This window comes from Pelophylax lessonae (genome assembly GCF_965119305.1).
Source record: "Pelophylax lessonae genome assembly, chromosome: 1".
In the NCBI taxonomy this organism is placed as follows: domain Eukaryota; kingdom Metazoa; phylum Chordata; class Amphibia; order Anura; family Ranidae; genus Pelophylax; species Pelophylax lessonae.
This window is the reverse complement of record NC_138768.1, coordinates 486,828,790-486,842,352: the sequence shown is the minus strand read 5'-3', so window position 1 is coordinate 486,842,352 and position 13,563 is coordinate 486,828,790.

Sequence of the window (13,563 nt, the reverse complement as noted above, 5' to 3'; positions counted from 1 at the left end):
AAACATGTTTTCAGCCCATTGGTTACCTAATGCAGTTATGTTGTCTAAAAGCGGCGTTTTGAGACTCTAAAAGACAAAAATATAGTCATTTTGGCTAAAAAAAAGTTTTTCAGAACTTTGGCTACCAAATGCAGTTATTTTGATTAAAAAGGGCTTTGGAGACCTAAATAGAGTCATTTTGACCAAAATCATTTTTTCAGGCCATTGGTTACCAAATGTAGTTTATCTTGTCTAAAAGCGGTGTTATAAGACTCTAAAAGTCAAAAATACAGTCATTTTGGCTTAAAAAGGTTTTCAAACTTTTGGTGACCAAATGCATTTATTTTGACTAAAATAGGCTTTGTAGACACTTGGAGACCAAAAATAGAGTAATTTTGACCAAAAACATGTTTTCAGGCCATTGGTTACCTAATGCAGTTATGTTGTCTAAAAGCGGCGTTTTGAGACTCTAAAAGGCGAAAATACAGTCATTTTGACTAAAAACAATTTTCAGACCTTTGGTGACCAAATGCAGTTATTTTGACTAAAACAGGCTTTGGAGACCGAAATAGAGTCATTTTGACCAAAAACATTTTTTCAGGCCATTGGTTACCTAATGCAGGTATGTTGTCTAAAAGCGGCCTTTTGAGACTCTAAAAGACAAAAATACAGTCATTTTGGCTAAAAAACAGTTTTTCAGACCTTTGGTGACCAAACGTAGTTATTTTGACTAAAAAGGGCTTTTTAGACACTTGGAGACCAAAATAGAGTCATTTTGACCAAAAAAATGTTTTCAGATCACTGGTAACGAAATGCAATTATCTTGTCCAAAACCGGCTTTTTAAGACTCTAATAGACAAAAATACAATCATTTTGACTAAATTTCTTTTCAGATCGTTGGGGACCAAATGCAGTTATATTGATTTAAAAGGGCTTATTAGACACTTGGAGACCAAAATAGAGTCATTTTGACCAAAAAAATGTTTTCAGATCACTGGTAACGAAATGCAATTATCTTGTCTAAAACCGGCGTTTTAAGACTGTAAAAGACAAAAATACAGTAATTTTAGCTAAAAAAGTATTTCAGACCTTTGGTGACCAAATGCATTTATTTTGACTAAAATAGGCTTTTTAGACAATTGGAGACCAAAAATAGAGTCATTTTGACCAAAAACATGTTTTCACGCCATTGGTTACCTAATGCAGTTATGTTGTCTAAAAGCGGCATTTGAGACTCTAAAAGGCGAAAATACAGTCGTTTTGGCTAAAAAAAAGTTTTTCAGAACTTTGGTGACCAAATGCAGTTATTTTGACTAAAACAGGCTTTGGAGACCTAAATAGAGTCATTTTGACCAAAAACATTTTTTCAGGCCATTGGTTACCAAATGTAGTTTATCTTGTCTAAAAGCGGTGTTTTAAGACTCTAAAAGACAAAAATACAGTCATTTTGGAAAAAAAAGGTTTTCAGACCTTTGGTGACCAACCGTAGTTATTTTGACTAAAAAGGTCTTTTAAGACACTTGGAGACCTAAATAGAGTCATTTTGACCAAAAACATTTTTTCAGGCCATTGGTTATCAAATGTAGTTTATCTTGTCTAAAAGCGGTGTTATAAGACTCTAAAAGACAAAAATACAGTCATTTTGGAAAAAAAAGGTTTTCAGACCTTTGGTGACCAAATGCATTTATTTTGATTGAAAAGGCTTTTTAGACACTTGGGAGACCAAAATAGAGTCATTTTGACCAAAAACATTTTTTCAGGCCATTGGTTACCAAATGCAGTTTATCTTGTCTAAAAGCGGTGTTTTAAGACTCTAAAAGACAAAAATACAGTCATTTTGGAAAAAAAAAGGTTTTCAGACCTTTGGTGACCAAATGCATTTATTTTGATTAAAAAGGCTTTTTAGACACTTGGGAGACCAAAATAGAGTCATTTTGACCAAAAACATTTTTTCAGGCCCTTGATTACCAAACGCAGTTATCTTGTCTAAATGAGGAGTTTGAGACTCTAAAAGACAAAAATACAGTCATTTTGGCTAAAATAGTTTTTCAGACCTTTGATGACCAAACGTAGTTATTTTAACTAAAAAGAGATTTTTTAGACACTTGGAGACCTAAATAGAGTCATTTTGACCAAAAACATTTTTTCAGGCCATTGGATACCAAATGTAGTTTATCTTGTCTAAAAGCGGTGTTTTAAGACTCTACAAGACAAAAATACAGTCATTTTGGCTAAAAAAGGTTTTCAGACCTTTGGTGACCAAATGCAGTTATTTTGACTAAGAATGGCTTTGGAGACCTAAATAGAGCCATTTTGACCAAAAACATGTTTTCAGGCCATTGGTTACCAAATGTAGTTTATCTTGTCTAAAAGCGGTGTTTTAAGACTCTTAAAGACAAAATTACAGTCATTTTGGCTAAAAAAGGTTTTCAGACCTTTGGTGACCAAATGCAGTTATTTTGACTAAAACAGGCTTTGGAGACCTAAATAGAGTCATTTTGACCAAAAACATGTTTTCAGACCTTTGGTGACCAAATGCAGTTATTTTGACTAAACCAGGCTTTGGAGACCTAAATAGAGCCATTTTGACCAAAAACATGTTTTCAGGCCATTGGTTACCAAATGTAGTTTATCTTGTCGAAAAGCGGTGTTATAAGACTCTAAAAGTCAAAAATACAGTCATTTTGGCTTAAAAAGGTTTTCAGACTTTTGGTGACCAAATGCATTTATTTTGACTAAAATAGGCTTTTTAGACACTTGGAGACCAAAAATAGAGTAATTTTGACCAAAAACATGTTTTCAGGCCATTGGTTACCTAATGCAGTTATGTTGTCTAAAAGCGGCGTTTTGAGACTCTAAAAGGCGAAAATACAGTCATTTTGACTAAAAACAATTTTCAGACCTTTGGTGACCAAATGCAGTAATTTTGACTAAAACAGGCTTTGGAGACCTAAATAGAGTCATTTTGAGCAAAAACATGTTTTCAGGCCATTGGTTACCTAATGCAGTTATGTTGTCTAAAAGCGGCGTTTTGAGACTCTAAAAGACAAAAATACAGTCATTTTGGCTAAAAAAAGGTTTTCAGACCTTTGGTGACCAAATGCAGTTATTTTGAGTAAAAAGGGCTTTTTAGACACATGGAGACCAAAATAGAGTCATTTTGACCAAAAAAATGTTTTCAGATCACTGATAACGAAATGCAATTATCTTGTCTAAAACCAGTGTTTTAAGACTGTAAAAGACAAAAATACAGTAATTTTAGCTAAAAAAGATTTTCAGACCTTTGGTGACCAAATGCATTCATTTTGACTAAAATAGGCTTTTTGGACACTAGTCAAAACATGTTTTCAGGCCATTGGTTACCAAATGTAGTTTATCTTGTCGAAAAGCGGTGTTATAAGACTCTAAAAGTAAAAAATACAGTAATTTTGGCTTAAAAAGGTTTTCAGACTTTTGGTGACCAAATGCATTTATTTTGACTAAAATATGCTTTTTAGACACTTGGAGACCAAAAATAGTGTCATTTTGACCAAAAACATGTTTTCAGCCCATTGGTTACCTAATGCAGTTATGTTGTCTAAAAGCGGCGTTTTGAGACTCTAAAAGACAAAAATATAGTCATTTTGGCTAAAAAAAAAGTTTTTCAGACCTTTGGCGACCAAATGCAGTTATTTTGATTAAAAAGGGCTTTGGAGACCTAAATAGAGTAATTTTGACCAAAATCATTTTTTCAGGCCATTGGTTACCAAATGTAGTTTATCTTGTCTAAAAGCGGTGTTATAAGACTCTAAAAGTCAAAAATACAGTCATTTTGGCTTAAAAAGGTTTTCAAACTTTTGGTGACCAAATGCATTTATTTTGACTAAAATAGGCTTTGTAGACACTTGGAGACCAAAAATAGAGTAATTTTGACCAAAAACATGTTTTCAGGCCATTGGTTACCTAATGCAGTTATGTTGTCTAAAAGCGGCGTTTTGAGACTCTAAAAGGAAAAAATACAGTCATTTTGACTAAAAACAATTTTCAGACCTTTGGTGACCAAATGCAGTTATTTTGACTAAAACAGGCTTTGGAGACCGAAATAGAGTCATTTTGACCAAAAACATTTTTTCAGGCCATTGGTTACCTAATGCAGGTATGTTGTCTAAAAGCGGCCTTTTGGGACTCTAAAAGACAAAAATACAGTCATTTTGGCTAAAAAACAGTTTTTCAGACCTTTGGTGACCAAACGTAGTTATTTTGACTAAAAAGGGCTTTTTAGACACTTGGAGACCAAAATAGAGTCATTTTGACCAAAAAAATGTTTTCAGATCACTGGTAACGAAATGCAATTATCTTGTCCAAAACCGGCTTTTTAAGACTCTAATAGACAAAAATACAATCATTTTGACTAAATTTCTTTTCAGATCGTTGGGGACCAAATGCAGTTATGTTGATTTAAAAGGGCTTATTAGACACTTGGAGACCAAAATAGAGTCATTTTGACCAAAAAAATGTTTTCAGATCACTGGTAACGAAATGCAATTATCTTGTCTAAAACCGGCGTTTTAAGACTGTAAAAGACAAAAATACAGTAATTTTAGCTAAAAAAGTATTTCAGACCTTTGGTGACCAAATGCATTTATTTTGACTAAAATAGGCTTTTTAGACACTTGGAGACCAAAAATAGAGTCATTTTGACCAAAAACATGTTTTCACGCCATTGGTTACCTAATGCAGTAATGTTGTCTAAAAGCGGCATTTGAGACTCTAAAAGGCGAAAATACAGTCGTTTTGGCTAAAAAAAAGTTTTTCAGAACTTTGGTGACCAAATGCAGTTATTTTGACTAAAACAGGCTTTGGAGACCTAAATAGAGTCATTTTGACCAAAAACATTTTTTCAGGCCATTGGTTACCAAATGTAGTTTATCTTGTCTAAAAGCGGTGTTTTAAGACTCTAAAAGACAAAAATACAGTCATTTTGGAAAAAAAAGGTTTTCAGACCTTTGGTGACCAACCGTAGTTATTTTGACTAAAAAGGGCTTTTAAGACACTTGGAGACCTAAATAGAGTCATTTTGACCAAAAACATTTTTTCAGGCCATTGGTTATCAAATGTAGTTTATCTTGTCTAAAAGCGGTGTTATAAGACTCTAAAAGACAAAAATACAGTCATTTTGGAAAAAAAAGGTTTTCAGACCTTTGGTGACCAAATGCATTTATTTTGATTGAAAAGGCTTTTTAGACACTTGGGAGACCAAAATAGAGTCATTTTGACCAAAAACATTTTTTCAGGCCATTGGTTACCAAATGCAGTTTATCTTGTCTAAAAGCGGTGTTTTAAGACTCTAAAAGACAAAAATACAGTCATTTTGGAAAAAAAAAGGTTTTCAGACCTTTTGTGACCAAATGCATTTATTTTGATTAAAAAGGCTTTTTAGACACTTGGGAGACCAAAATAGAGTCATTTTGACCAAAAACATTTTTTCAGGCCCTTGATTACCAAACGCAGTTATCTTGTCTAAATGAGGAGTTTGAGACTCTAAAAGACAAAAATACAGTCATTTTGGCTAAAATAGTTTTTCAGACCTTTGATGACCAAACGTAGTTATTTTAACTAAAAAGAGATTTTTTAGACACTTGGAGACCTAAATAGAGTCATTTTGACCAAAAACATTTTTTCAGGCCATTGGATACCAAATGTAGTTTATCTTGTCTAAAAGCGGTGTTTTAAGACTCTACAAGACAAAAATACAGTCATTTTGGCTAAAAAAGGTTTTCAGACCTTTGGTGACCAAATGCAGTTATTTTGACTAAGAATGGCTTTGGAGACCTAAATAGAGCCATTTTGACCAAAAACATGTTTTCAGGCCATTGGTTACCAAATGTAGTTTATCTTGTCTAAAAGCGGTGTTTTAAGACTCTTAAAGACAAAATTACAGTCATTTTGGCTAAAAAAGGTTTTCAGACCTTTGGTGACCAAATGCAGTTATTTTGACTAAAACAGGCTTTGGAGACCTAAATAGAGTCATTTTGACCAAAAACATGTTTTCAGACCTTTGGTGACCAAATGCAGTTATTTTGACTAAACCAGGCTTTGGAGACCTAAATAGAGCCATTTTGACCAAAAACATGTTTTCAGGCCATTGGTTACCAAATGTAGTTTATCTTGTCGAAAAGCGGTGTTATAAGACTCTAAAAGTCAAAAATACAGTCATTTTGGCTTAAAAAGGTTTTCAGACTTTTGGTGACCAAATGCATTTATTTTGACTAAAATAGGCTTTTTAGACACTTGGAGACCAAAAATAGAGTAATTTTGACCAAAAACATGTTTTCAGGCCATTGGTTACCTAATGCAGTTATGTTGTCTAAAAGCGGCGTTTTGAGACTCTAAAAGGCGAAAATACAGTCATTTTGACTAAAAACAATTTTCAGACCTTTGGTGACCAAATGCAGTAATTTTGACTAAAACAGGCTTTGGAGACCTAAATAGAGTCATTTTGAGCAAAAACATGTTTTCAGGCCATTGGTTACCTAATGCAGTTATGTTGTCTAAAAGCGGCGTTTTGAGACTCTAAAAGACAAAAATACAGTCATTTTGGCTAAAAAAAGGTTTTCAGACCTTTGGTGACCAAATGCAGTTATTTTGAGTAAAAAGGGCTTTTTAGACACATGGAGACCAAAATAGAGTCATTTTGACCAAAAAAATGTTTTCAGATCACTGATAACGAAATGCAATTATCTTGTCTAAAACCAGTGTTTTAAGACTGTAAAAGACAAAAATACAGTAATTTTAGCTAAAAAAGATTTTCAGACCTTTGGTGACCAAATGCATTCATTTTGACTAAAATAGGCTTTTTGGACACTAGTCAAAACATGTTTTCAGGCCATTGGTTACCAAATGTAGTTTATCTTGTCGAAAAGCGGTGTTATAAGACTCTAAAAGTAAAAAATACAGTCATTTTGGCTTAAAAAGGTTTTCAGACTTTTGGTGACCAAATGCATTTATTTTGACTAAAATATGCTTTTTAGACACTTGGAGACCAAAAATAGTGTCATTTTGACCAAAAACATGTTTTCAGCCCATTGGTTACCTAATGCAGTTATGTTGTCTAAAAGCGGCGTTTTGAGACTCTAAAAGACAAAAATATAGTCATTTTGGCTAAAAAAAAAGTTTTTCAGACCTTTGGCGACCAAATGCAGTTATTTTGATTAAAAAGGGCTTTGGAGACCTAAATAGAGTAATTTTGACCAAAATCATTTTTTCAGGCCATTGGTTACCAAATGTAGTTTATCTTGTCTAAAAGCGGTGTTATAAGACTCTAAAAGTCAAAAATACAGTCATTTTGGCTTAAAAAGGTTTTCAAACTTTTGGTGACCAAATGCATTTATTTTGACTAAAATAGGCTTTGTAGACACTTGGAGACCAAAAATAGAGTAATTTTGACCAAAAACATGTTTTCAGGCCATTGGTTACCTAATGCAGTTATGTTGTCTAAAAGCGGCGTTTTGAGACTCTAAAAGGAAAAAATACAGTCATTTTGACTAAAAACAATTTTCAGACCTTTGGTGACCAAATGCAGTTATTTTGACTAAAACAGGCTTTGGAGACCGAAATAGAGTCATTTTGACCAAAAACATTTTTTCAGGCCATTGGTTACCTAATGCAGGTATGTTGTCTAAAAGCGGCCTTTTGGGACTCTAAAAGACAAAAATACAGTCATTTTGGCTAAAAAACAGTTTTTCAGACCTTTGGTGACCAAACGTAGTTATTTTGACTAAAAAGGGCTTTTTAGACACTTGGAGACCAAAATAGAGTCATTTTGACCAAAAAAATGTTTTCAGATCACTGGTAACGAAATGCAATTATCTTGTCCAAAACCGGCTTTTTAAGACTCTAATAGACAAAAATACAATCATTTTGACTAAATTTCTTTTCAGATCGTTGGGGACCAAATGCAGTTATGTTGATTTAAAAGGGCTTATTAGACACTTGGAGACCAAAATAGAGTCATTTTGACCAAAAAAATGTTTTCAGATCACTGGTAACGAAATGCAATTATCTTGTCTAAAACCGGCGTTTTAAGACTGTAAAAGACAAAAATACAGTAATTTTAGCTAAAAAAGTATTTCAGACCTTTGGTGACCAAATGCATTTATTTTGACTAAAATAGGCTTTTTAGACACTTGGAGACCAAAAATAGAGTCATTTTGACCAAAAACATGTTTTCACGCCATTGGTTACCTAATGCAGTTATGTTGTCTAAAAGCGGCATTTGAGACTCTAAAAGGCGAAAATACAGTCGTTTTGGCTAAAAAAAAGTTTTTCAGAACTTTGGTGACCAAATGCAGTTATTTTGACTAAAACAGGCTTTGGAGACCTAAATAGAGTCATTTTGACCAAAAACATTTTTTCAGGCCATTGGTTACCAAATGTAGTTTATCTTGTCTAAAAGCGGTGTTTTAAGACTCTAAAAGACAAAAATACAGTCATTTTGGAAAAAAAAGGTTTTCAGACCTTTGGTGACCAACCGTAGTTATTTTGACTAAAAAGGGCTTTTAAAACACTTGGAGACCTAAATAGAGTCATTTTGACCAAAAACATTTTTTCAGGCCATTGGTTATCAAATGTAGTTTATCTTGTCTAAAAGCGGTGTTATAAGACTCTAAAACTCATTTTGGCTAAAAAAGGTTTTCAGACCTTTGGTGACCAAATGTATTTATTTAGACAAAAATAGGCTTTTTAGACACTTGGAGACCAAAAATAGAGTCATTTTGACCAAAAACATGTTTTCAGGCCATTGGTTACCTAATGCAGTTATGTTGTCTAAAAGCGGCATTTGAGACTCTAAAAGGCGAAAATACAGTCATTTTGGCTAAAAAAAAGTTTTTCAGACCTTTGGTGACCAAATGCATTTATTTTGACTAAAACAGGCTTTGGAGACCTAAATAGAGTCATTTTGACCAAAAACATTTTTTCAGGCCATTGGTTACCAAATGTAGTTTATCTTGTCTAAAAGCGGTGTTTTAAGACTCTAAAAGACAAAAATACAGTCATTTTGAAAAAAAAAGGTTTTCAGACCTTTGGTTACCAAATGCATTTATTTTGATTAAAAAGGCTTTTTAGACACTTGGGAGACCAAAATAGAGTCATTTTGACCAAAAACATTTTTTCAGGCCATTGGTTACCAAATGTAGTTTATCTTGTCTAAAAGCGGTGTTTTAAGACTCTAAAAGACAAAAATACAGTCATTTTGGAAAAAAAAGGTTTTCAGACCCTTGGTGACCAAATGCATTTATTTTGATTAAAAAGGCTTTTTAGACACTTGGGAGACCAAAATAGAGTCATTTTGACCAAAAACATTTTTTCAGGCCATTGGTTACCAAATGCAGTTTATCTTGTCTAAAAGCGGTGTTTTAAGACTCTAAAAGACAAAAATACAGTCATTTTGGAAAAAAAAGGTTTTCAGACCTTTGGTGACCAAATGCATTTATTTTAAATTAAAAAGGCTTTTTAGACACTTGGGAGACCAAAATAGAGTCATTTTGACCAAAAACATTTTTTCAGGCCCTTGATTACCAAACGCAGTTATCTTGTCTAAATGAGGAGTTTGAGACTCTAAAAGACAAAAATACAGTCATTTTGGCTAAAATAGTTTTTCAGACCTTTGATGACCAAACGTAGTTATTTTAACTAAAAAGAGATTTTTTAGACACTTGGAGACCTAAATAGAGTCATTTTGACCAAAAACATTTTTTCAGGCCATTGGTTACCAAATGTAGTTTATCTTGTCTAAAAGCGGTGTTTTAAGACTCTACAAGACAAAAATACAGTCATTTTGGCTAAAAAAAGGTTTTCAGACCTTTGGTGACCAAATGCAGTTATTTTGACTAAGAATGGCTTTGGAGACCTAAAAAGAGCCATTTTGACCAAAAACATGTTTTCAGGCCATTGGTTACCAAATGTAGTTTATCTTGTCGAAAAGCGGTGTTTTAAGACTCTACAAGACAAAAATACAGTCATTTTGGCTAAAAAAGGTTTTCAGACCTTTGGTGACCAAATGCAGTTATTTTGACTAAAACAGGCTTTGGAGACCTAAATAGAGTCATTTTGACCAAAAACATGTTTTCAGACCTTTGGTGACCAAATGCAGTTATTTTGACTAAACCAGGCTTTGGAGACCTAAATAGAGCCATTTTGACCAAAAACATGTTTTCAGGCCATTGGTTACCAAATGTAGTTTATCTTGTCGAAAAGCGGTGTTATAAGACTCTAAAAGTCAAAAATACAGTCATTTTGGCTTAAAAAGGTTTTCAGACTTTTGGTGACCAAATGCATTTATTTTGACTAAAATAGGCTTTTTAGACACTTGGAGACCAAAAATAGAGTAATTTTGACCAAAAACATGTTTTCAGGCCATTGGTTACCTAATGCAGTTATGTTGTCTAAAAGCGGCGTTTTGAGACTCTAAAAGGCGAAAATACAGTCATTTTGACTAAAAACAATTTTCAGACCTTTGGTGACCAAATGCAGTAATTTTGACTAAAACAGGCTTTGGAGACCTAAATAGAGTCATTTTGAGCAAAAACATGTTTTCAGGCCATTGGTTACCTAATGCAGTTATGTTGTCTAAAAGCGGCGTTTTGAGACTCTAAAAGACAAAAATACAGTCATTTTGGCTAAAAAAAGGTTTTCAGACCTTTGGTGACCAAATGCAGTTATTTTGAGTAAAAAGGGCTTTTTAGACACATGGAGACCAAAATAGAGTCATTTTGACCAAAAAAATGTTTTCAGATCACTGATAACGAAATGCAATTATCTTGTCTAAAACCAGTGTTTTAAGACTGTAAAAGACAAAAATACAGTAATTTTAGCTAAAAAAGATTTTCAGACCTTTGGTGACCAAATGCATTCATTTTGACTAAAATAGGCTTTTTGGACACTAGTCAAAACATGTTTTCAGGCCATTGGTTACCAAATGTAGTTTATCTTGTCGAAAAGCGGTGTTATAAGACTCTAAAAGTAAAAAATACAGTCATTTTGGCTTAAAAAGGTTTTCAGACTTTTGGTGACCAAATGCATTTATTTTGACTAAAATATGCTTTTTAGACACTTGGAGACCAAAAATAGTGTCATTTTGACCAAAAACATGTTTTCAGCCCATTGGTTACCTAATGCAGTTATGTTGTCTAAAAGCGGCGTTTTGAGACTCTAAAAGACAAAAATATAGTCATTTTGGCTAAAAAAAAGTTTTTCAGACCTTTGGCGACCAAATGCAGTTATTTTGATTAAAAAGGGCTTTGGAGACCTAAATAGAGTCATTTTGACCAAAATCATTTTTTCAGGCCATTGGTTACCAAATGTAGTTTATCTTGTCTAAAAGCGGCGTTTTGAGACTCTAAAAGGCGAAAATACAGTCATTTTGACTAAAAACAATTTTCAGACCTTTGGTGACCAAATGCAGTTATTTTGACTAAAACAGGCTTTGGAGACCGAAATAGAGTCATTTTGACCAAAAACATTTTTTCAGGCCATTGGTTACCTAATGCAGGTATGTTGTCTAAAAGCGGCCTTTTGAGACTCTAAAAGACAAAAATACAGTCATTTTGACTAAATTTCTTTTCAGATCGTTGGGGACCAAATGCAGTTATATTGATTTAAAAGGGCTTATTAGACACTTGGAGACCAAAATAGAGTCATTTTGACCAAAAAATGTTTTCAGATCACTGGTAACGAAATGCTATTATCTTGTCTAAAACCGGCGTTTTAAGACTGTAAAAGACAAAAATACAGTAATTTTAGCTAAAAAAGTATTTCAGACCTTTGGTGACCAAATGCATTTATTTTGACTAAAATAGGCTTTTTAGACACTTGGAGACCAAAAATAGAGTCATTTTGACCAAAAACATGTTTTCACGCCATTGGTTACCTAATGCAGTTATGTTGTCTAAAAGCGGCATTTGAGACTCTAAAAGGCGAAAATACAGTCGTTTTGGCTAAAAAAAAGTTTTTCAGAACTTTGGTGACCAAATGCAGTTATTTTGACTAAAACAGGCTTTGGAGACCTAAATAGAGTCATTTTGACCAAAAACATTTTTTCAGGCCATTGGTTACCAAATGTAGTTTATCTTGTCTAAAAGCGGTGTTTTAAGACTCTAAAAGACAAAAATACAGTCATTTTGGAAAAAAAAGGTTTTCAGACCTTTGGTGACCAACCGTAGTTATTTTGACTAAAAAGGGCTTTTAAGACACTTGGAGGCCATTGGTTATCAAATGTAGTTTATCTTGTCTAAAAGCGGTGTTATAAGACTCTAAAACTCATTTTGGCTAAAAAAGGTTTTCAGACCTTTGGTGACCAAATGTATTTATTTAGACAAAAATAGGCTTTTTAGACACTTGGAGACCAAAAATAGAGTCATTTTGACCAAAAACATGTTTTCAGGCCATTGGTTACCTAATGCAGTTATGTTGTCTAAAAGCGGCATTTGAGACTCTAAAAGGCGAAAATACAGTCATTTTGGCTAAAAAAAAGTTTTTCAGACCTTTGGTGACCAAATGCATTTATTTTGACTAAAACAGGCTTTGGAGACCTAAATAGAGTCATTTTGACCAAAAACATTTTTTCAGGCCATTGGTTACCAAATGTAGTTTATCTTGTCTAAAAGCGGTGTTATAAGACTCTAAAACTCATTTTGGCTAAAAAAGGTTTTCAGACCTTTGGTGACCAAATGTATTTATTTAGACAAAAATAGGCTTTTTAGACACTTGGAGACCAAAAATAGTCATTTTGACCAAAAACATGTTTTCAGGCCATTGGTTACCTAATGTAGTTATGTTGTCTAAAAGCGGCATTTGAGACTCTAAAAGGCGAAAATACAGTCATTTTGGCTAAAAAAAGTTTTTCAGACCTTTGGTGACCAAATGCATTTATTTTGACTAAAACAGGCTTTGGAGACCTAAATAGAGTCATTTTGACCAAAAACATTTTTTCAGGCCCTTTATTACCAAATGTAGTTTATCTGGTAACGAAATGCAATTATCTTGTCCAAAACCGGCTTTTTAAGACTCTAATAGACAAAAATACAATCATTTTGACTAAATTTATTTTCAGATCTTTGGGGGACCAAATGCAGTTATATTGATTTTAAAGGGCTTATTAGACACTTGGAGACCAAAATAGAGTCATTTTGACCAAAAAAATGTTTTCAGATCACTGGTAACGAAATGCAATTATCTTGTCTAAAACCGGCGTTTTAAGACTGTAAAAGACAAAAATACAGTAATTTTAGCTAAAAAAGTATTTCAGACCTTTGGTGACCAAATGCATTTATTTTGACTAAAATAGGCTTTTTAGACACTTGGAGACCAAATATAGAGTAATTTTGACCAAAAACATGTTCTCAGGCAATTGGTTACCAAATGTAGTTTATCTTGTCTAAAAGCGGTGTTTTAAGACTCTAAAAGACAAAAATACCGGCATCTTGGCTAAAAAAAGTGTTTCAGACCTTTGGTGACCAAATGCAGTTATTTTGACTAAAAAATGCTTTTTAGACACTTGGAGACCAAAATATAGTCATTTTGACCGAAAACATTTTTTTCAGGCCT